This window comes from Salmo salar, chromosome 22, assembly GCF_965601325.2.
Source record: "Salmo salar chromosome 22, fSalSal1, whole genome shotgun sequence".
Classification (NCBI taxonomy): Eukaryota; Metazoa; Chordata; class Actinopteri; order Salmoniformes; family Salmonidae; genus Salmo; species Salmo salar.
Window position 1 is genome coordinate 3,597,198 of NC_138312.1, and position 20,715 is coordinate 3,617,912.

Consider the following 20,715-nt stretch of genomic DNA (forward strand, 5'->3'; position numbering starts at 1 on the left):
TAAAACCGTCATTAGTATTCTCTGAAATATTAAACAGACTTCCACCCAATCCTATTGATCAATGTTCGACTCATTTACATTTTACATTTAAGTCATTTAGCAGACGCTCTTATCCAGAGCGACGTACAAATTGGTGCATTCACCTTATGATATCCAGTGGAACAACCACTTTACAATAGTGCTTCTAAATCTTTTAAGGGGGGGGGGTTAGAAGGATTACTTTATCCTATCCTAGGTATTCCTTAAAGAGGTGGGGTTTCAGGTGTCTCCGGAAGGTGGTGATTGACTCCGCTGTCCTGGCGTCGTGAGGGAGCTTGTTCCACCATTGGGGTGCCAGAGCAGCGAACAGTTTTGACTGGGCTGAGCGGGAACTGTGCTTCCTCAGAGGTAGGGGGGCCAGCAGGCCAGAGGTGGATGAACGCAGTGCCCTTGTTTGGGTGTAGGGCCTGATCAGAGCCTGAAGGTATGGAGGTGCTGTTCCCTTCACAGCTCCGTAGGCAATCACCATGGTCTTGTAGCGGATGCGAGCTTCAACTGGAAGCCAGTGGAGAGAGCGGAGGAGCGGGGTGACGTGAGAGAACTTGGGAAGGTTGAACACCAGACGGGCTGCGGTGTTCTAGATGAGTTGTAGGGGTTTAATGGCACAGGCAGGACTCCTCTTGGAATATGATTTTTTATTACTCGGCATTGCATCTTAAGTCCAGTAAAGTATTTAAATTTGAAGGTGGCACAAAAGTGACACATAAGTTAAGTTATGTAGCATAATACAATTAAATATGCCCACAGTCATATTCCTAATGCCAAATCACTCCTCCAATTATGTTTCATTTTCTCCTGAGAGTGAAAAGCATGGAACTATCAATATTACTGCAGACATACCTATTTACCTATACATAGCTGGTTCAGTCTTTTTCTAACTACGATAAGTTGCTCTGGATAAGAGTGCCTGCTAAATGACTCAGATGTGAATGTAAAATTAACTCAAAAGGGTCTCTAGCATAGATGGGACCAAGTCACAAGGTCCAAGTCTCAAGTCGAGTCCCAAAAAAATTGGGTCGAGTCTTGAGTCAAGCCCAAGTCGTGCATTCTACAGTAAGAGCAAGTCAAGTTAAGTCGAGTCAAAAGCTTTTTCAAGTCTCAAGTCAAGTAAAATAAATCTATACAGGTAATGACTTTTTCAACTACTACTAATCTTTGTCTATTTATTGAGGCTACAAGACAGCCCTTTTCATTATTTTCTCTACAACACCAAAAAATGTAATAATTAATGTTGACAACAAATAACAAATGCAAGTAAATGATACATTTCAAGCAATTTTGACATGCTAAAAGACCTATGATAATACTTGTTGCTTGATGCCCCATTGCTGGTGAGCTTGCAAAGTAAATGGTTAATTTTCTTGATCACCCAAAAGTAGTTTTTTTTATATTCATTTATAGCAATCGTCTCTCACTCCAAGTTGACGTTTGTGCTGCACCCGATCCTATAGCTGTACAGCAAATCAGCAATCTGTTTGCCAGCTCACTGATTTTCAATCTTTTTTTGGGACCCCCAAAAAGGAATGTTTCAAAGTTTGCGACCCCCACACACGCACATACGCACAAACACTGCGCAAATGTCATTACAGCCATAAACAGTGATGCAATTTAAAAACACAAGATACATAAATAAATGTGTTTTACACCTGCATTTTGATCTGAAAGTCATTCATGTTAGAGTAGGGATATCATGTCGTGTTACCACTCCTCTGGATTCCAGAGCAAGCAGGATCGTATGGCCTAACTGTAAGCAGCGGGGGGTGGAGGGTGCAGGATCGTATGGCCTAACTGTAAGCAGCGGGGGTGGAGGGTGCAGGATCGTATGGCCTAACTGTAAGCAGCGGGGGTGGAGGGTGCAGGATCGTATGGCCTAACTGTAAGCAGCGGGGGTGGAGGGTGCAGGATCGTATGGCCTAACTGTAAGCAGCGGGGGGTGGAGGGTGCAGGATCGTATGGCCTAACTGTAAGCAGCGGGGGTGGAGGGTGCAGGATCGGATGGGAAACATGATCCGTCTGTAGCCTTTTTCTTCCTCAGAAATATCATAATTAATTCGCCAGAATATGTTACATCTTCATTCCCTAAGTATTGAGGTAGTGCAATGTTACAGCTATCTTTAAACATATTGCCAGTACCACCACTGAGGTATATAATTATAACCCAACCACACTAGGCCTATCTGAAATATGAAAATGATCAATGAAATAACCAGATAGCATCCATAGCAGATTGCTAAACAGTACTTTCTATGGATAATATTAACGTACTGTAAGTAGGCTACTCTGATTTTGCCAGACAAAATCTGAGAAAATGAAACAAGCGCTTTCTGGTCACTAATCTGAATATGTGCGCCTGCCTTTGCGCGCTAATGATGATGACTGGTCATTGGTCAACAGTCAAGACACACAACTTTTTGGTTCTGAAGCACAGATTCAGTGTTTTTTAAACAAGAATGTGCTGCAAAGGCATAGGCATATGTTAGTGACCAGATCGAATAAGCAAAGGTATAAATACAAAATACAAATGATAGGCTATATATGAAAAATATTTTTCCCATTCAGTTTCATGAGTTCTTCTTCTTCTTCCTATTCATTTCATATCCTGAGATTTTAGCGTATTCTGAAAATATTGTATATTTTATAAAATATTATATAGGCCTAATTCAATTGGTGCTAATTCACCACCTGAGGAAGTGGAAACTCAAAACACATAAACTAGGTCGCTACCTCTAAAGTGAAGACCTACTGCTAGTAGCCATGTATTAATCTAATGTACGATGGCAGATTTCACACGCTCTGTATTTCAAAGCCATATCAGATAACTTGATTGTAGAGCAGTGTGCTTTGAGCTCAATAATGATTGTTGAGAAATACATTATATTATACATACAGAAAGCGGAGACCCTCCTCTCTTTATTGTGGATAATTTTTCCCCCCACAATTTGTGTTTTTTTCCCCGCAATTGAATTTTGAAATGTTATACAATCATGATGGGCACATGAGGGGGAGAGAGAGTGTGAGAAGCTCGCTCATTATAGCAGCCCCAGGCAGGCACAGTGGCAGTGCAGACACTTTTATTACAGGAATATTGAGGATAATACACCCTCCTCTCTGTTTAACTAATTCATGATTTTTTCCGCACCAAAAATGGGACAATTGGATTGAGGTGACCAGATAGAATGTGTAGCTTGCACCAGTGCGACCAATTCAAAATGTAACTCGCACAGCCAAGTTAAAGGGTCGCAAAATGCGACTAAATAGTCTGGAGCCCTGATAGTTGTCTAGTCCCACTTGTATTAACTTTCCCTTTCATTAAAAAAGTCAGCCTTCCGGCAACACTATGCTGTGGGTAGTCAATTATTGTGTCTACATCTATAGACAGGTCTTCTAGAAAAAGCCATTTCTAAGGCTCAGTAATACAATACTTTACTGATACTCTTACTGTTATGGTAATTAAGTCAATTAAGTGTTTCTTCCTCTTCTTGGTACATAAGGGCCAAAAGTCATAGTGTAGAAAAGGAAGAATCTTAGAGCTTTGTTAATGTTAAGGTTGTGAAGGTTCTATTCAACTTCTTTGCTGTATGACTCCAGTAGCTTCCCTTTTCCTGTCTTTAACATGAGATGCATTGCCTTTTTCCCTCACTCACTGTGCCTGCACTGATAAAGCCAGCAATTGAGCCTCTTATTTAAAGGGTCATCCATCACCGGGGATATTTTATAACGCCTTTTTGTTATTGCTTCCGCCTCTAACCTGATTTGCCTCACAATTTCAGCACCTATCCCATTGCAAATTAAGTTGGCACTCTTTTGGCACTTATATTTTACTCGCTGCCTGTGTGTCCATGCTTGCTTATAAAATATAAAGGTCGTATTTTTTCATACAGTCGATGGGGAAAGTCAATAAATTGGCATGCATTCCCGAACATGACTTGTGTCTAGTGGATCGTGACTGCGGGCGGAGAATATCTTAAGAGATATACATTCAGTGCTTTCTATTATGGTGAAGAAGACCCCAACTCATTTCAAATGGTGCCACACACAAACAAATGTTTTCATTTGTGTTCTGTCATTATGTGCTTCGGTATCGTTTATGACTTGTTCAACGGTTGTGTGGGGGTTGTGAACCTGCGTGTGTGTGTTGTGTGTGTGTGTGTGTGCGCAGGCATGCATTTGTATGTGGTGTGTGTGTGTGTGTGTGTGTGTGTGTGTGTGTGTGTGTGTGTGTGTGTGTGTGTGTGTGTGTGTGTGTGTGTGTGTGTGTGTGTGTGTGTGTGTGTGAAATAGATACCATGTGAAATAGATAGCATGAGAAAGAGACAGGACTAAAGAGAGGCAGAGAAAGAGAGAGAGAGAGAGGAAGGGAGGGAGGGAAAGATAGATATCTGGGGACTGATTAAAGGTGATAGCGGCCACCTGTGTGTGTTTGTCAGCATAATCGGCCTATTACTCACATCCTGACAGATGCACTGAGAGAGGGAGACAGCCCTCACTGGCACAAACCACATACACACACAAATACACACATGGATGGGCCCACATAAACAAATAGGGGAACGGATCACTTAACATGGACATCTAGAGACACATAAAGAACAAGGAGAGGACTAATTGAATCAAAGTCAAAAGCATTTGGACATTTGGTCGCCGTCATAAAGGGACCCGACCTCAATCGCTAGCACATTGGTTTGAGAAAGAGCCCTCTACCCACTTCTCTGTGTGTGACATTGTATGCTAACAATGGATGCAACCCAAATGGCACCGTATTCCCCTTATAGTGCACTACTTTTAAAGAGGAATGGAAACACTATGATTTAGAACGCCAGCTAGCTGTACCTGTAAATCACCATATTGACATTGTTGCGTCACTGGCAGGAGAGTACATTTTGGAACTCTTAAAAGATGGCTGAATTTACGGAGTAGCTCCGAGTCAGAGAATGAGTTTATTACAGAGAATGAAATAATATTAGTTAGGGAGCCACTAAACCTACTGAAGCCATTCATGTTTGAGCCGATCGTTGCCCCAGATCTCGTAGCAGTAACAACAGATATGTCGCCTGAAACACCTCAGCTAGAGGGTCGGCTTAGACGAACACAAACTAGTGTGAGTGGGGATGCTGCCAAATAATGGCTAGAGTAGGAGTGTGTGTATTGTAGAGAGATGGTGGCGATACAGCACAAAATCCCAGAGGATGGTGGCAGTCAGAGGTTCCTGTCAGTCTGACTGGATGGGGACGTATTTATTGGACGTGTCACTAATCCTTATGAAGGACTTCCTGGCAGAAGAGGTTGCTCGACCAGTCAGCAGCCGATATGCCAGTTAAATAATTGGTGAAACATTGCTTGATTATACATTGTTTAAGATTAATATCAGTAGTGGCTCAATATATATAATCAGTATCCTATAACGATGTTATTCACCAGCGCTGTTTGGCACAATGGAAACACATTTACCTTTTTGATTAAACGACCGGAGTTTGAACCGCAGACAGCATTATGATTCATGAAATCTCATTCTAACCAATAATGGGGCCTGCTCATTATAAATACATTGTGATTTAGTTTCGGTATCAGACTAACTTTTCTTATTTTGTTTGCAGCGCGTACAGGCTGGCAGTTTATCGGCAGTTTACCCTATGGGCACATGGGAGAATTGGACAAGGTGTACGGCGTCTCATTCCTGCGTTTGTCATTTCTTCCATAAGGCGCGCATAGCCAGAAGCAAAGGAAATTAAGAAACGTTTGAATAAAACCAGTTAATTTAGTAAATCTAGCCTAGCCTAAGACATAGACCAAATGCCTGCGCCTTATGTAAAAATAGTATTAGTGAGCTTGTCCACTTTAACAGGTTCAAGCATAACCAGATAAACTACTTTCAGTGCGAACTAATCCCATGTCCCTGACGCTAGAGTAGTGACTTCAACTAGCCTTGGCTGCCATCTATTGGATGGCAGCCACACTGGGCAGCCAATGGTAACTACACTGGGCAGCTAGTTGTCAAAGTAGACTTTAATAATATATACCATTTAGCAGACACCTTTATCCAAAGCGAACTGGGTACATGGTATTGGAAACAGATCATAGAGACAGAATTACAATTTTGATATCATTGATGGTCAGTCTTTGCATCTATAGCTCTGTCTGTGAATTTGAGAGTGGTTACATTTCTCCAGCCCCATCCCTCAGCTTTTTACCAAAAAAGGAGCAGGGGGACACTTTGTTATTTTAGATTAAAGACACACCAAAATATGTTACAGATACTATAAAAATGTTCCATCACTCAGACAGTTAGTGAATACACAGCATCCAGCACAGCAAACAATCAATCAATCAATTGTATTTTACAAAAGTCCTTTTTACATCAAAATAATAACTACAGTGGTTATAGAGGGTGCAACAATTCAACACCTCAGGAGCAAATGTCAGTTGGCTTTTCATAGCTGAGCATTAATAGGTTGAGAGAGAGAGTCGAAACAGCTGGACCGGGACAAGGTAGCACATCCATTGAAAAGGGTAAAACATTTTTCTTTTTTAATCGATGGTTAAACATTTCCACTTCGATTCCCTTTATGGATGGGTGTATCTTTGAATTCGCTGTTGAATGGCCTGCTCCTTCTCCATTTTCGGAGCACCATCCCGCTCCCCCAAAGTGATCGATAGTATATCTTGGTTCGCACTGTGATGATTGTAATTCTGAGCTCTCAGCGAGTTCTGGCCTTCACTGATCTCATTCTCCGTCAGCTCCATCTGTGGCGTAGAGGGGCAGGACTCGGTTGTATACTGATGGTCGTGAGCACAATCTAGCTGGGCCCCGAGCTCTTTAGTAATCGTCCCGGTGGACCTCTTCTCCACCGCAGCACATGAACACTGTGGCACCAAGGGTTCAGTTTGGCATGCTGTACTAACCGTTCTTCCCAGTTGGTATTCAAAAATACACTTGAAATAAGCAATAGCCTTAGAAATAACATGGATTTGCATCTACCACCTCTTCCTCCAGTACAGTTTCCTCCAGGATGAAAACATTTTAAGGGATGAAGATGTCATCCTGAAAACAAACAAACATTTTGTTAAGACAACTGAACGCAAATATATCAGTTGGCATCAACAAGCTACCTGTCATGTAGAGGCTTTGTCAACACATACACAGCAAATACAGGTACATTTATTTTTTAGCAAACATTAGCTATGTCAACTTCAGTCTAGCTAAATGAGGTGGAGCTAAAAAAACATTACAAAAACAAAATCTGTCAACAAGATGTATTACAGTAAGTTATTTGAGGTGGAAGCTAGCTACAGTAACTAACATCACCTAATAACAGGGGTACACGTATAAACTATGTGGCAATTTTAGTTGCAGTTGAGTTGCTTGCTAACATTATTTGCTGGGGGTGTTACACAAAACACTTCAGACGCAATTAGCTAGTTACCTTCAACTAGAATTGCAACAAAGTTGTCCAGTGTCTAACACTAGCCTAGTCAACAACAGTCATGACCGGTTAACGTTACCTCAGGCTCCATTGCATTGACTCGCGTCGCCTCCTCCGTTTAGTCGCTTTTGCTTGACTCCAAAGTTAGTGAACACCAGCCTGTGTATCACCAGTGTATCACCGCCTAGTATGGCAACTAAACGCCCACAACCGCAGGGCTCTCCAGAGGGTGGTGCCACAGGAAGGCCAAAAAGATCATCAAGGACAACAACCACCTGAGCCACTGCCTGTACATCCCGATATCATCCAGCAGGCGAGGTCAGTTCAGGTGCATCAAAGCTGGGACCGAGAGACTGAAAAACAGCTTCTATTTCAAGGCCATCAGACTGTTAAACAGCCATCACTAACACAGAGAGGCTGCTGCCTACATACAAACTTGAAATAATTGGCCCCTTTTAATAAATGGATCACTAGTCACTTTAATAATGTTTACATGTCTTGCATTACTCATCTCATAAGTATATACTGTATTCTATTCTATTTATTGCATCTTGCCCTATGCCGCTCTGTCATTGCTCATCCATATATTTATATTTATGTATTCTTATTCCATTCCTTTACTTAGATTTGTGTGTATTAGGTATCTGTTGTGGAATTGTTAGATATTACTTGTTAGATATTGCTGCACTGTCAGAACTAGAAGCGCAAGCATTTCACTACACTCGCAATAACATCTGCTAACCATGTGTATGTGACCAATAACATTTGATTTGATTTGATGATGGTCGGTCGGTAACGCCTACACCATAACCCTTGACATTTCAAATGGAGGCGAAAGCAGTGGGCTTCAACATAGGCCAATGACTCCTTTCCATTCAGAAACTCACAGTTGCCACATCGAAAGTGCCCTTCATCGCGAAGTCTGCCTCTGCGAAGTGCTGTCTGCAGATCCCGCTAGCTTCCTCTTCAGGACATGGAGCCACTTTTTCAAAAGTTGTGGGTCCTTGGGCAGCTGATGGTAGTTTACTGAGGATTTGTTTTGGAGCCAATTCATACAGCCTGGCGCTGTACAGTTCATGTTTGAATTACTACTTGTTGTTGCCTTCTTTGTTGTCCGCACCTAACACTCTCTTCGATTCACTCTCCGCGTGAAAACTCAATACCACAGACGATTTGCTGATTCCTGCGAGTGACACACTGGCGTCACTCGTTACTATGGCAATTTAAAATGGCGCTGACCATATCTCAAATAAACCTTGTCGACGATCAAAATACAGAGATGTTTTTATGTTAACCTGTTGTGGTATAGGGGGCAGTATTTTCACGGCTGGATAAAAAACGTACCCGATTTAATCTGGTTACTACTCCTGCCCAGAATATGCATATAATTAGTAGATTTGGATAGAAAACACTAACGTTTCTAAAACTGTTTGAATGGTGTCTGTGAGTATAACAGAACTCATATGGCAGGCCAAAACCTGAGAAGATTCCATGCAGGAAGTGCCCTGTCTGACAATTTGTTGTCCTTCTGTTGCATCTCTATAAACATTACAGCATCTGTGCTGTAACATGACACTTTCTAAGGCTTCCATTGGCTCTCTAAAGCCACCTGAAAGTGGACTGGGTTGTCTGCTGTCTCTGGGCAAAGTACAGCAGCAGAGTTTGTAAGTGGTCAGCCTGGGGACAGTGAGACTGGAGATGCGCGTTCATGAGATTTCAGTTTTTTTTTTCTTTCAGTCTTTGAATGAATACAACGTTGCCCGGTTGGAATATTATCGCTATTTTGTGAGAAAAGTAGCATAAAAATTGATTTTTAAACAGCGTTTGACATGCTTCTAAGTACGGTAATGGAATATTTGGAAATTTTTTGTCACAAAATGCGCTCGCGCGTTACCCTTCGGATAGTGACCTGAACGCACAAACAAAGCGGAGGTATTTGGATATAACTATGGATTATTTGGAACCAAAACAACATTTTTTGTTGAAGTAGAAGTCCTGGGAGTGCATTCTGACAAAGAACAGCAAAGGTAATCCAATTTTTCTAATAGTAATTCTGAGTTTAGGTGACCCCGAAGTTGGCGGATGTCAAAATAGCTAGCCGTGATGGCCGAGCTATGTACTCAGAATATTGCAAAATGTGCATTTGCCGAAAAGCTATTTTAAAATCGGACATAGCAATTGCATAAAGGAGTTCTGTATCTATAATTCTTAAAATAATTGTTATGTATTTTGTCAACGTTTATCATGAGTAATTTAGTAAATTCACTGGAAGTTTTCGGTATGCTAGTTCTGAACATCACATGCTAATGTAAAAAGCTGGTTTTTGATATAAATATGAACTTGATTGAACAAAACATGCATGTATTGTATAACATAATGTCCTAGGAGTGTCATCTGATGAAGATCAAAGGTTAGTGCTGCATTTAGCTGTGGTTTGGGTTTATGTGACATATATGCTTGCTTGGAAAATGGCTGTGTGATTATTTGTGTCTATGTACTCTCCTGACATAATCTAATGTTTTTCTTTCGCTGTAAAGCCTTTTGGAAATCGGACAACGTGGTTCGATTCAGGAGAAGTGTATCTATAAAATGGTGTAAAATAGTTGATTGTTTGAGAACTTTGAATTATGACATTTTGTGGTTTTAAATTTGGCGCTCTGATTTTTCACTGGCTGTTGAATAGTGTGGGACGATTTCGTCCCACCTCCCCTAGAGAGGTTAAATGCTCATTTAGTGTTAGTGGATTGAATACATGTCTTTGCTTAGATTTACTTCTTAAGGTGTTCCCATTCCCCATTAACCAGGGCCCTTAGAACGCTGGTAAAAAGTAGTGCACTATAAAGGGAATATGGTGAAATTTGGGACGCAGTGAACAGCTCGCATAAGGCAGCGCTGCCCCTTCTGTTGTGTTAGAATTTCAATGCAGTTTGTTATCAGTTAAGTTTTGGGAGAAAATATGTAAAAAGACAAGGCAACCTCATCCCAGCTTGTGTCTCAAATGGCAACCTATTCCCTATAGAGTGCAGGACCAATAGGGCTTTGGTCAAAAGTAGTACACTATATAGAGAATAGGGTGCCCATTTGGGTTGCTGGCCAAAACTAGGGCTGGTTAACCTCTATGGGCTAGGTAACAGCCACCTACGTAACAGCCAGTGTAATCCCGTGGCGCGTTATTCAAATTCCTCAAAAATGCAAAAACTTCAATTTTTCAAACATATGACTATTTTACACCATTTTAAAGACAAGACTCTCGTTAATCTAACCACACTGTCCGATTTCAAAAAGGCTTTACAACGAAAGCAAAACATTAGATTATGTCAGCAGAGTACCCAGCCAGAAATAATCAGACACCCATTTTTCAAGCTAGCATATAATGTCACATAAACCCAAACCACAGCTAAATGTAGCACTAACCTTTGATGATCTTCATCAGATGACAACCCTAGGACATTATGTGATACAATACATGCATGTTTTGTTCAATCAAGTTCATATTTATATCAAAAACCAGCTTTTTACATTAGCATGTGACTAGCATGTAACTAGCATTCCCACCGAACACTGCCGGTGAATTTACTAAATTACTCACGATAAACGTTCACAAAAAGCATAACAATAATTTTAAGAATTATAGATACAGAACTCCTCTATGCACTCGATATGTCCGATTTTAAAATAGCTTTTCGGTGAAAGCACATTTTGCAATATTCTCAGTAGATAGCCCGGCATCAAAGGGCTAGCTATTTAGACACCCAGCAAGTTTAGCACTCACCAAAGTCAGATTTACTATAAGAAAAATGTTATTAACTTTGCTGTCTTCGTCAGAATGCACTCCCAGGACTTCTACTTCTATAACAAATGTTGGTTTGGTCCAAATAATCCATTGTTATATCCAAATAGCGGCGTTTTGTTCGTGCGTTCAAGACACTATCCGAATGGGTAAATAAGGGTGACGAGCATGGCGCAATTCGTGACAAAAAATTTCTAAATATTCCATTACCGTACTTCGAAGCATGTCAACCGCTGTTTAAAATCAATTTTTATGCCATTTTTCTCATAAAAAAGCAATAATATTCCGACCGGGAATCTGCGTTTAGGTAAACAGACGAAAGAAAATAAAGCATGGGGTCGACTCGGGCACGCTCCTAAGCCCATAGTACTCTGATCGGCCACTTGCCAAAAGCGATAATGTGTTTCAGCCAGAGGCTGCCTCGATATCGTTCAGCTTTTCCCGGGCTCTGAGAGCCTATGGGAGCCGTAGGAAGTGTCACGTTATAGCAAAGATCCTCAGTCTTCAACAAAAAGAGCCAAGATGAAACACAACTTGTCAGACAGGCCACTTCCTGCATGGAATCTTCTCAGGTTTTGGCCTGCCATATGAGTTCTGTTATACTCACAGACACCATTCAAACAGTTTTAGAAACGTTAGGGTGTTTTCTATCCAAAGCCAATAATTATATGCATATTCTAGTTACTGGGCAGGAGTAGTAACCAGATTAAATCGGGTACGTTTTTTATCCGGCCGTGTCAATACTGCCCCCTAGCCCTAACAGGTTAATGGCCCCACAGTAAAATGTATCTGTTGATTAACAAAAGGTCATAGAGCACCCATGGAGTACCCACCCACAGGAACTTCATAAATGCACTAGCATCCAGGAGCACTCACAACCAGCATCTGTCTTTCAATGTACATTTTCAAAGGTTTAGTTGAAGAGTTGTTTTTGCAAGTATGTACTGTATGTGAGCATGTCTGTCTGTGTCTGTATTGCTCTGAAAATGAGCCTCTGTCTGTGTTCGTTTGGGTGTGTATGCGTGTGTGTATGTTTGTGCATGCGTGTGTTGTCTGTGTATGTCCACACGCTAGCGTGTGTGTTTATGCATTCGTCCATGTGTCTTTATGCGTGTGTCCTTGCACGTGTGTGTGTGATGATGAGGCTGTGGGGGAGGCAATGTTTCCTCTGCCCTATGGGTTTTCATTTCTCTGCGTACAGGGACCCTCTCTCCCTCCCACACCCCTGCCGCTATCTTATCACATCGCATCACCACCGTCTACCAGGGGATGAGAGTGTGGGAGTTCTCCCTCTTCACTTTCTCTTTTTCTTTTTCAAGAATATTAATATTCGTCAAAAAATACAGATTGGAGATGAGAGGGATTGCATTAAGGGCATTTTCTTTTTCTTAAAAAATAAATAAATAACAGCAATCCCCTGACCGCAAAGGAAAAGGGAAGTTGAACGTTTCGCCGCAGGCGTGCAATTATTCACCTCACTCCCACTTGCTCTCATTATCGGACAGGAAACGATGGATAGATAAACACTAGCCAGAGTGAGCCATCGGACTGCAACACACTGGCATACAGGCCTGGGTCGTGTTCATTAAGTCATGCAGCAGAAACACAAGCATTACTGAAGTCCAGGTAGGGAGGGGCCCTGTTTAGGTCTGCTTTCTTTGGTGCCTGATGAACATGACACTAAAATCTTTGTTTCTAAACTCTCAAACACAGGTGTTGCCAGAATTACCCATTATTACATGAGTCACGGATTTGGGGTTGATTGATTGATTTTATTGTTTTTATTTGACAAATGCATATACACACAGTTCATACATTTTAAAAACTTGACAGGGATAACACAAAGTTAATTACTTATTTTCATTGCGGTACAGACAGATGTATTACATAGATACAGATATGAAAATGTTTCAATGGTTCAGTCATCAGTCAGCTTTTGACATTGTTTATAAAATAAGTTCTGGTCAGTATAGCTTTAAGTTGTTGTTTTAGTTTGTTCCACTCATCTGCGCTTGTCACGTCCTGACCCTAGTAAGATGTCATTTTCTATAGTACAGTAGGTCAGGGCATGACAGGGGGTGTTTTGTTTTTCTGTTTTGTATTTCTATGTTAATGTTCTAGGTTTCTATTTCTATGTTGTTTTTTGGGGGGTTGATCTCCAATTGGAGGCAGCTGGTCCTCGTTGTCTCTGATTGGAGATCATATTTAAGTAGGGGTTTTTCTTCCTGGGTTTTTGTGGGTTATTATATTTTGAGTAGTGTTTGTTTCTCTCTGCGTCACGGTTTGTTTTGTTAATTCAGTTATTTATGTATTGCAAGGTTTCACGGATTTAATAAAATGTGGAACTACAACCACACTGCACTTTGGTCCGCTCCTTTTGACAGCCGTGACAGAATAACCCACCACAACTGGATCAAGCAGCGTGCTCGGGAGGAGATGGATACCTGGTCTCTGAAGGGGAGGCTAGAGAGGGTTAACTGGACTTGGGGCCAAGTAATAGACAGATATAGAAGCCTACCAGGGAGGCACGAGAGGCTACAGAAACCCTAAGAAATTTTTTTGGGGGGCAGATGGAGCAGTCGGCAGAGCCGTGGAGTAAACCAGAGACAATCCAGGAGAAGAAAGAAAATTTGGAGAAGGGAGAAATGGGAGAGTTATTGAGTTGGTGGAAGACGCACGTGTTTTTCCCAAAGGAACGTGTCGTCAGTTTGATGCCACCTGAGTCAGCTCCCCGTACTCATCCTGAGAAGTGTGTGGAAGTTCCAGAACAAGTGATACCGGCTATACACACCAGGTCTCCAGTAAGTCTCAACAGCCCGGTACGTTCTGTGCCTTCTCCTCGCACTCTCCCTCCAGTACACTTCCACAGCCCAGTACGTCCTGTGCTGCCTCTCCACACTCGCCTTGAGGTGCGTGTCATCAGCCCGGTGCCACCTGTACCGGTCCCACGCATCAGGCCTCCGGTGCGCCTCCACAGCCCAGTATGTCCTGTGCCTGCTCCTCTCACTCTCCCTCCAGTGCGCTTCCACAGCCCAGTACGTCCTGTGCCTCCTCCCCGCACTCGACCTGAGGTGCGTGTTACCAGTCTGGTGCTACCTATGCCAGTCCCACGCATCAGACCTCCAGTGCGCATCTCCAGCCCGGAGCCTCCAGCGACGCTCCCCAGCCCGGAGCCTCCAGCGACGCTCCCCAGCGGCGGCCTGCAGCCCAGAACCTCCAGCAATGATCTACAGTCCGGTTCCTCTGACGACGATCCACCGTCCAGTGGTACTAAAGCAGAAGGATCAGCGGGTGGAGCGGGGATTACGCCCCGAACTGGAGCCACCTCCTCTGCTGGAGGTTATGTGAACTGCATTTGAGCCGCCATAGACAATTATCACCCTCCCTACCCTCCCTTTTGTTTGTGGTTTCTTTTGTTGTTTATGTTGCATTCGGAGTCTGCACCTTTGGGGGAGGGGTACTGTCACGTCCTGACCCTAGTAAGATGTAATTTTCTATAGTAGAGTAGGTCAGGACGTGACAGGGGGTGTTTTGTGTTTCTCTATGTTTTGTATTTCTAGGTTTCTATTTCTATGTTGTTTTTGGGGGTTGATCTCCAATTGGAGGCAGATGGTCCTCGTTGTCTCTGATTGGAGATCATATTTAAGTAGGGGTTTTTCTTCCTGGGTTTTTGTGGGTTATTATATTTTGAGTAGTGTTTGTTTCTCTCTGCGTCACGGTTTGTTTTGTTATTTATGTATTGCAAAGTTTCACGGATTTAATAAAATGTGGAACTACAACCACACTGCACTTTGGTCCGCTCCTTTCGACAGCCGTGACAGCGCTGGTATATAGAAAGGTGTTCTTACCTGATAGACTCTTAAATTTGAAACAGTCAATATCAGTCTTAAATAATTGGATAGGTACCTGGGGCTGAGGCAGTAAAAATTCTGTGGACAAGAACAAGTTGAAAGATAGCAGCAATGCCGGGGTTCAGCTGTGGGCCTACTGTGCCACCATCATGACAAATTGGACACATTGCCCTAGGATGAGCTACTATTGTACTGTTTACCACACTTGCCAAATATCAGAACTCAAAATCAAACTGACCATGAAATATGCGTTTGATGTATCTTTGACATTTTTTTAATGATGTTCACTAAATTAAATGGCGTCTTTTCCAGAATCACTGGACTGATCAGCACCAAATTTGTTATATAGCATCTATGGATACACATATTCAAACCAAATATATTTCAAGACTAGCTGAAACAATATGGCCGTCAACTAACTTGCATGAATGTTTTTTTCCGTCCAACAGTGCCACCATGCAGCCACACTGAACCACACTTTACAGGATAGCTAGACTCATATCCCTGAGCATGTGTGCCAACTTTCATCACTGAAAAGAGATATAAACTGATCAAGAGATATAAACATGTGCCTATTGTAGCACCACCATGTGGTCAATCTGAATGTCCTTGCATATGTTGAGTCTTGACAGTGTTATATATCCGAATACGAATATCTGTGTCAGATTTATGTTATGTGCCAGACCATGACCACGTGAATGTTTGTTGTTTGACATACTGCCCTGGAAAATAATACCTTGAGAGACTTTAGTCCATAGATGTATTGATGCCATGTATCAAGGTTTGTACAGATCGGTCATTCAGTACCAAAGTAGTGTTTTAAGTCTTTATAGAAAATTCTAAGTGGCGGAAAATCCATAATGGCGGACTTCATGGTTCCTTCAGGGAAATGTGTTCCTTGTAAGGAGAGGGACCTATGTACCAAATTTCACGACACAGGGTGAGGGGTGTGAGCTTTCAACGTTTGCTTGCTAAAGCACCAGCATGTGGCCAATTGGCGTGGCATCGCATGAGAGGGTGTGACCCAAGCAAGGTTGCACCCACCTAGGACTTACCATCTCACAGGAATTTACATATTTTCACAAACTTTTTGCGGAACTGGAATAATAATAATAACGCCAACAAATACATTAGGGTTTCTCCAGCTTCACTGCTGAACCCCTAATTAATACAACCCTTTACTCTGCAGCCTAGCTGTAAAGGAATCTGAACTCTGAGTATTTAGCTATATTTGTTTTTATACATTCTTGCCTTATTAATTTATTATTTACACGTTTCCTAATTAGGGTTGACTCCTGAACCCATAGCTAACATGGGCTAAGAAATGATAGCATATAGCTTGTATATATACACACCAGACTGGAACTACTGAACTACTCTGCACATAGTAAGAACTTAAATGAAAGGAAAAATTTGACTGGCTGAACTTTCTTGAGCAAGCATCCGCCTCTTTGTATTATCGTCAGTTTTGAACACAGAGGGAATCACAAAAGCCAAGCTGTAACCTGGGGCACTCTCTCCTCCAAGAGTGGCAAAGCAACATGTTTTAATCATGTTTCATGAGGACCGTTTTCTCTTTCCCTCTTTTCTCTCTTGCACTGTCTGTGTCTTGAAGGCTGCAATACTGAGCCATTCATTTGTATCTTGAACTTCTTACATTCTCTGCCTTTGATCCCAGTGTTTGTGAGCTCTCGTCTGGCTTCCGCTGTGAATGCTGTTATCTGTCAAGGGAGTATCTCGTCAAATCAGCCTCTAAAGTCCATTGCGCATGAGATGGCACTGTCGAGCAAGATGAAACATCATTGAGAAAGCAAACACTGAGTCGAGAGCGCAGAGGATGGGTCACGCGAACAGAGGATGGGTGCCGCGAGCGCACAGACCAGTTGAGAACAAAGAAATTTGGTTGAGAGAACAGAGGCGAGCGGACTGTGTGACTTTGGGCGAGCAGAATATTATTGCTGCAGATCAAAAATTAATTCATGAATACAAAAATATAGATCTGTATGCAAGGAAACATGGTTGAAATGTGTAAAACCATTTAAAATCATCATTGTCAACCAACAACAGTCACTTGTCTTGACACCTTTGGGTTTCAATTTATATTTTTTCTGGATTGGATTTCAGGCTAGCGGGGAGGGGGCATCGAGGTGGGTGCGTGTCTAGAAACATTAGTTTGGTCACTTTCACTGGTGTTATGGATGAACTAACAAATGCTTGCCCTTGGCCAGTCCAGTGTTGTCGTGTGGTTGGTTGAGTCTTCTTGGGTACATGACATCACAGATGCACTTCAGAGCTGTCTGTTTAGCTTGCTAGCCAGCTTGAAAAGTAAGCACCAAACGACTTGGTAAAACCAGCTTCAACTTGATATATAAGCAAAAGTAATTGGGAAATAAATGAAATAGCTATTTTATACCTTGAGTGGAATCTACTTACTAAAGTTAGCTGGGTCTAGCTAATACAACGTGCCACTGGAACACAGGAGTGATGGTTGCTGATAATGGGCCTCTGTACGCCTATGTAGATATTCCATTAAAAATCTACCGTTTCCAGCTACAATAGTCATTCACAACATTAACAATGTCTACACTGTATTTCTGATCAATTTGATGCTATTTTAATGGACCAAAAAATTGCTTTTCTTTCAAAAACAAGGACATTTCTAAGTGACCCCAAACTTTTGAACGGTAGTGTATGTACTGAGTTGTGTAAGGCACAAGATGAGTTTGGGAACACCCATGACCCCAAAACCGTTGGAAGAACATTACGTCAAGACTACTGGTGACTCACAGGTCCTAACTTGGTATCCCCCGCCTTGTAGGTATATTGGTCCAGGGCGATGAAGTAGAAGCCTGAATCCACCTTGTCAGACATATTTTCTCTACACACATACTGACCCGTCTCCTGAGAACAACTGCAGTGAGAGAGAGAGTAAAAATGCGATGTCAGGAAATGTCATATGCAGAATTCAATTGGAGTTGAAAAGTTTGTTTTGTATTCAAGGTTACAGTAAATTTTAAGACTGCTGCTGTATCAAATGAGGCAACTAGTGATAACATACTATGTGGGACTGAGCCGAGCTATACCAATCCATGCCACCCGTCAGTCAGGATGGCTCTGTATTGAACAATGCCTCCATACAACGTCAAAGCAATTAGAGGAACTCTCAGTAACCACTTAACCACTAATTATTAAGTTATGGGCAGGGGTCTAATGCTGCTGGAACACAGAGGTGTGCCGCTCCCTCACTTTTTTCCAATTTGAAAATACACGGAGCTGGTAAAAATATTTCTGGAAAATTCATTCTGATACTTTCTACATAAATTGTATTTAATTACCCTGTATTCTCTCTGATGGTGGCGAGATTGATGAAGAACTGTAGGCTAAGTGTGTGTGCACTGCGGAGGCCCGTCGGAGGCTTGATCACTTTGGCCAATTAGAATGATGAGAAAATTAAAATATTCACTCTGTGTCTGCCTTGATGTTCATAGAACTCCATGGACCAGCTCTTGCGCAGTGTAACCCAGAACGACATGTGACCAGGCGACACCGTTCTGCTGAGGACGCCCAAACCAGAGTGGCTGTAGCCCTGCTTGGGATATTTAGTCTACATTGGGTATTAGTTTGGACGCAGGCCCCATTCTAGCTTGGTGTCATGCCTGCTCCCGCTCTCCCTCCCTGGTGCTCGAGGGCGCCAGGCTGCCCAGCACTACGCACTCCTGCCACCATCATTATGCACACCTGATCCCCTTTATGCACACCTGATCCCACTTTCCCAGTAATGCTGGTCTTCCAAGTCCTCCTTCTCTACTAACCCCTCATTAAAATAGCAAGCTAGCTACAATGCTCTTGGTTAAACCAAAGATACTGATCATTTTTATGTGGTTAAACATTAGCTAGCTAACCTAGCCTGCCTAATCAATAGCCTGCTTTAATAACAGAAGACCAAATAACTATACTTTGACCCTGTAAAACACCATTTCACTGACCCTATTTGGTGTATGTGGCAATAAAACATTTTCAATATTGAAATCATAGTTGATCAACTTAGTTGCTTGGTTAAGTTCTCTACTGAAAAATAATTAATTTAAGGTAAGGGTTAGGGACGGATTGATATTTACATAATGGTGACCTGCAGGAACATGGGGTAGGGTCACTGCCCCTATTTGGTCTATGTGGCAATAAAACATCTTCAATATTGAAATCATAGTTGATCAACTTAGTTGGTTGGTTAAGTTCTCTACTGAAAAATTATGAATTTAAGGTAAGGGTTAGGGACGGATTGATATTTACATAATGGTTACCTGCAGGAACATGGGGTAGGGCCATGCCTTTTCATTTTCAGTCAAGGGGAGTGTTTAGTATTTTTTTTAATCTAGTCCAGGGGAGGTTGATGAAATTTCAATATTTCTCAGTGTCTGAGAATGAGTTGCTTATTAGGCTACACAGTGCATTCGGAAAGTATTCAGACCCCTTCACTTTTTCCACATGTTGTTACGTTAGAGCCTTATTCTAAAATAGTTTTTTTTTAAGTCCTCATCAATCTACACACACTATCCAATAAGGACAAAGCAAAAACAGGATTTTAGAAACGTTTGCAAATGTATTAACATTTAAAATGAGAAATAACATATTTATATAAGTATTCAGACTCTTTGCTACAGTATGAGACGTAAAATTGAGCTCAGGTGCATCTTGTTTCCATTGATCAGCCTTGAGATGTTTCTACAACTTGATTGGAGTCCACCTGTGGTGAATTCAATTGATTGGACATGATTTGGGAAGAAACACACCTGTCTATATAAGGTCCCACAATTGAGAGTGCATGTCAGAGCAGAAACTCTACCATGAAGTCCAAGTAATTGTTCATAGATGTTCAAGATAAAATTGTGATAAGGCATATATCTGGGGAAGGGTATAAAATAAATATTCCTAGATTGTTGAAACTTTCAAAAAGCCTAGTGGTCTCCATTACCTGTCTATACAAGGTCTCACAGTTAACAATGAGTCATAGTTAAAAACAAGCCTTATGGTCGAAGGAATTGTCCGTAGAGCTCGAGACAGGATTTGGTCGAGGCACAGATCTGGGGAAGGGTGCCAAACAATTTCTGCAGCATTGAAGGTCCCCAATAACACACTGGCCTCCATCATTCTTAAATGGTGTTTGGAACCACCAAGACTCTTCTTAGAACTCGCCACCCGGCCAAACTGAGCAATCGGGGAAAAAGGGCCTTGGTCAGGGAGGTGACCAAGAACCCGATGGTCACTCTGACAGAGCTCCAGATTTCCTCTGTGGAGATGGGAGAACCTTCCAGAATGACAACCATCTCTGCAGCACTTCACCAATCAGGCCTTTATGCTGGAGTGGGCAGACGGAAGCCACCCCCCAGTAAAAGACACGTCAGCCCGCTTGGAGTTTACCAAAAGGCACCTCCTAAAGGACTCAGACCATGAAAAACAAGATTCTCTGTTCTGATGAAACCAAGAACTCTTTGGCCTAAATCCTAATCATCACGTCTGGAGGAAACCTGGCAGCGTCCCTACGGTGAAGCATGGTGGTGGCAGCATCATGCCTTGGGGATGTTTTTCAGCAGCAGGGACTGGAAGACTAGTCAGG

At 42.1% G+C, this 20,715-nt stretch overlaps 1 protein-coding gene across 4 annotated transcripts in view; it reads left to right on the forward strand.

Moving 5' to 3' along the window:
* LOC106582631 (receptor-type tyrosine-protein phosphatase T) overlaps positions 1-20,715 on the forward strand; it is a 593,162-nt gene that overhangs the window by 461,781 nt on the left and 110,666 nt on the right. The window lies entirely within an intron of this gene.